The sequence below is a fragment of the Mandrillus leucophaeus genome, unplaced genomic scaffold (genome assembly GCF_000951045.1).
Source record: "Mandrillus leucophaeus isolate KB7577 unplaced genomic scaffold, Mleu.le_1.0 Scaffold1, whole genome shotgun sequence".
NCBI classification, from domain to species: domain Eukaryota; kingdom Metazoa; phylum Chordata; class Mammalia; order Primates; family Cercopithecidae; genus Mandrillus; species Mandrillus leucophaeus.
In genome coordinates, this window is record NW_012098097.1 from 15,673,222 (window position 1) to 15,677,560 (window position 4,339).

Below are 4,339 nucleotides of genomic sequence, written 5' to 3' on the forward strand. Positions count from 1 at the left end.
CCTCTGCCCGGCCGCCAACTGTCTGGGAAGTGAGGAGCACCTCTGCCCGGCTGCCAACCATCTCAGAAGTGAGGAGCGCCTCTGCCCGGCTGTTGCCCCACCATCTGGGAAGTGAGGAGCGCTTGTGCCCAGCCGCTGTGCAACCTTCCAACTGTGAAGTGACAGCCTTGTATGTGATCTTTTCTGTCTTCCCCAAGTTTGCATTTTCGACATTAAAGTTTACCTTTTAGTTAAAAGTTTTAATGTGGAGAATAGATATTTAAAGTCAGGGCTGTTTTCCTCTTATGGACGTGTTTCTGTCGGATGAATGGTTTTCCCACCTTGTGATGTACCGGGTGGCCCCAGCCCTGGCGTTGGGATGTTGGTTTTGCAGCAGCCAGAACTCAGCCCCAGAGCACATGCAGCAGCTGGAAGGGGGTGGCCTTTCCCTGGGAGAGGGCTGGGGCGGCAGCGGGCGGCACTCCCACTCGCTCGGCACCCCCACTCGCTCGGCACTCCCACTCGCTCGGTGCGTTTGGTTTTGGGCGTGTGTCGGCCCCTGTGTGGCTAAGTGAAGGCGTCCCACAGGGCTGGGAGAGCGCTCATGCTCTCCACTGCATCCACGATTCTCAGATTTCAGCTGCTGGGAAGGAAACCCCTGGTGGTTTTTAGGGCCTCTTTGTTGCCCAGGCTGGGGTGCAGTGGCATAAGTACACTGCAGCCTCAAGCCGGGGCTCAGGCGATCCTCCCACCTTAGCCTCCCAAGTACTTGGGACAACAGGTACTTACCAACACACCCAAATAATTTTTTGTGCTTTTTGTATAGATGGGGTTTTACCACGTTGCCCAGGCTGGTCTCGAACTTATGGACTCAAGGGATCCACCTGGTTTGGCCGCCCAAAGTGCTGGGGTTACAGGCGTGAGCCACTGTACTTGGCGTTTTTTTTTTCTTTTTTTTTTTTGAGGCAGGGCCTTGCTGTCACCTTGGCAGGAGTGCAGTGGCACGCTGGTCTCAAAGTCCTGGGCTTAAGAGGTTAGCCTGCCTTGATTTCCGCAGTGCTGGGGTTTCAGGAGAGGCCAGCTCACCCCTCCTGCTTTTCTTTTTTTTTTTTTGAGATGGAGTTTTGCTCTTGTTGCCCAGGCGGGAGTGCAATGGCACGATCTTGGCTCACCACAACCTCTGCTTCCCAGCAGCCAACCTTATCACACATTTATTAATGTGATTTTTTTTTTGAGGAAAAAATATTAATGATGTAATTTCACACACTATATAATACTATCTGAAGGGGGCCAGCCCCTCCACACCTGTGGGTGTTTCTCGTCAGGTGGGACGAGCGATTGAGAAAAGAAATAAGAGACAGAGACAAAGTATAGAGAAAGAACAGTGGGCCCAGGGGAACGGCACTCAGCATATGGAGGACGGAGGACAGTGCTGGCATTGGTCTCTGAGTTCCCTCAGTATTTATTGATCACTCTCTTTACCATCTCAGAGAGGGGGATGTGGCAGGACAATAGGGTAATAGTGGGGAGAGGGTCAGCAGGAAAACATGTGAGCAAAGATCTCTGTGTCATAAATAAGTTTAAGGAAAGGTGCTGTGCTTTGATGTGCACGTACACAAACAACTTGGTGCATTAAAGAGCAGTATTGCCGCTAGCATGTCTCACCTCCAGCCCTAAGGCGGTTTTCTCCTGTCTCAGTAAATAGAACATACAATCGGGTTTTACACCAAGACATTCCATTCCCAGGGATGAGCAGGAGACAGATGCCTTCCTCTTTCACTAATCCTCCTCAGCACAGACCCTTTATGGGTGTCGGGCTGGGGGACGGTCAGGTCTTTCCCCTCCCACGAGGCCATATCTCAGGCTATCACATGGGGAGAAACCTGGGACAATACCCGGCTTTCCTGGGCAGAGGTCCCTGCGCCCTTCCTTCCGCAGTGCATTGTGTCCCTGGGTACTGAGTTTAGAGAATGGCAATGACTTTGAGCAAGCATACGGCCTTCAAGCACTTTTTTAACAAAGCACATCCTGCACAGCCCTAAATCCATTATTAAACCCTGACTCAACACAGCATGTGTCTCTGCAAGCACAGGGTTGGGGCTAGGGTTACAGATTAACAGCATCTCAAGGCAGAAGAATTTCTCTTAGTACAGAACAAAATGGAGTTTCTTATGTCTACTTCCTGCATAGACACAGTAACAGTCTGATCTCTTTCTTTTACCCACAGCTATCCTTTGATTAGCATTTAGTTTCATGGGAACTCCAAACCGTTAAAGACAATTCAGGTCAGCTGTGGTGGCAGTGTGCCTGTGGTCCCAGCTACTCGGGAGGCTGAAATGGGAGGATCACTCAAACCCGAGAGGTCAAGGCCGCCCCACCGTCTGGGAAGGGAGGAGTGCCTCTGCCTGGCCGCTGCACCATGTGGGCCTGTGAGCTGTGACTGTGCCTCTGCACTCCAGCCTGGGCTGTAACAGAGCAAGACCCCCATCTCTAAAACAAAAGAAAAAAAATTCATCTCCAGGTGCTACATCTGCGCTGAGCCCACAGGCAGAGATGACTCACAACAGTGGGGTCCTCAGCAGCATCAGTTTTCCCAGACTCAGGAGTGAAATGGGCTCCGGCATGTGCACTGGGGGGGGGGGGGGGGGGCATCCAGTGTGCCTGGGCCCAGAATAGCCGCTGAGCGCAGGGACCCTAAAGTCGGGTGGGGGTCTGGGTGACAAGGCCAGGGGAGTCCCTAGCACCCCTCATCCACCCCACAGGACACCCCAATTGACACTGTGTGCCAGCAAAGTGGGGACCTGATGGTTTTGGGAACGTGGGTCATTCAAAGTGGCCTACAGCACCCGGCCTGTCAGGAGCAGACAAGGAGGGTCCTTATCCGCCCATCCCGAGACTGTCCTCCGTGGTGTCATGCCACGCCTGCGTAGGGCTCCCTGGCTGGAAGCCACCCTTGAAAACCACCTGAGGAGGTGCCAGAGTGTGGCTGCCAGCTCCAGACCACGTTGGCTCCACCTGCCTGGAACCCAGCTACCACCAGCACTGGCGGGAACACAGGCTTGTGGTCTCCTCCGGGTCTTGGAAATCTGTACCCTTAGGACTCATTCAGGATCAGCATGTCCAGCACCAAGGATTTCTTCAGAAAAGGCACCTCCTCCCAACTAACAACGTTCCTCCAAGCAAGCTGGGAAGCGCAGCCCACCGGCCTCCAGCTGGGTGGCCACAAGCACCTCAGGCTGCCACCTTGTATTTTCATGCCTCACGGCAAAAATCACAGTGGGTATTTCTTTTCAATTTCTTTTTTTAGCGACTAAGTCTCGCTCTGTTGCCCAGACTGGAGTGCAGTGGCTCTATCTCGGCTCACTGCAAACTCCGCCTCCCGGGTTCACGCCATTCTGCTGCCTCAGCCTCCCGAGTAGCTGGGACTACAGGCGCCCACGACCATGTCCGGCTAATTCTTTTGTATTTTTAGTAGAGACGGGGTTTCACTGTGTTAGCCAGGTCTCGATCGCCTGACCTCATGATCCACCCGCCTCGGCCTCCCAAAGTGCTGGGATTACAGGCATGAGCCACCGTGCCCGACCCCTTGGTGGATATTTCTTCCCACTTATGCCCTGAGCCAAATGTTGAGCTTTTCTGCCCAGGAAGGGCAAAATTCTAGCACAGACAGTCGTGCAACCCGAGGGGTGGCCGGGGTTCTCGCTGCCCTTGGCCACGGGGCAGGCTGGTCTACACAGCAGGGGGATGTTTCCAGGGTTGAAGCTTCCCCCACCCAGTCCTGAACACATCGGGTGCTGGAGCATCTGTGTTCCCGCGAGGCCACGTGGGCCACACAACTTCAAAAGGTCCTCGAGGCTGAAGTGTGCCAGTTTCATTCTGAACATGCTGCTCTAACACACAGCCCTGCTGAGCCACAGGAGGAGCAGATACTGTGAGCTTCTGGCTGTTGATGGTCAAGAGCCTGGGCGTGCAGGGAAGACTCCAGAACTCCTAACTCTTGCTAACCTTACATCTGGGATTCTTATGCCCTCAGCTGAAGAACTCAATGAATTTCAGCTTTGAAGAGGTTCTTCTGACACTTGGCCATTTCTTTTTCTTTTTTTTGAGATGGAGTCTCACTCTGTTGCCCATGGTTGAGTGCAGTGGCGCGATCTCGATTCATTGCAAGCTCAGCCTCCCGAGTTGCTGGACTACAGGCACCCACCACCACACCCGGCTAATTTTTTGTATTTTTAGTAGAGACGGGGTTTCACTGTGTTAGCCACGATGGTCTTGATGTCCTGACCTTGTGATCCGCCCGTCTCTGCCTCCCAAAGTGCTGGGATTACAGGCGTGAGCCACTGCACCCGGCCTTTTCTTT

General features: G+C 53.5%; 1 protein-coding gene across 1 annotated transcript in view; it reads right to left on the reverse strand.

Moving 5' to 3' along the window:
- Nucleotides 1-4,339, reverse strand: part of ARL16 (ADP-ribosylation factor-like 16) — a 12,023-nt gene that overhangs the window by 1,079 nt on the left and 6,605 nt on the right. The window lies entirely within an intron of this gene.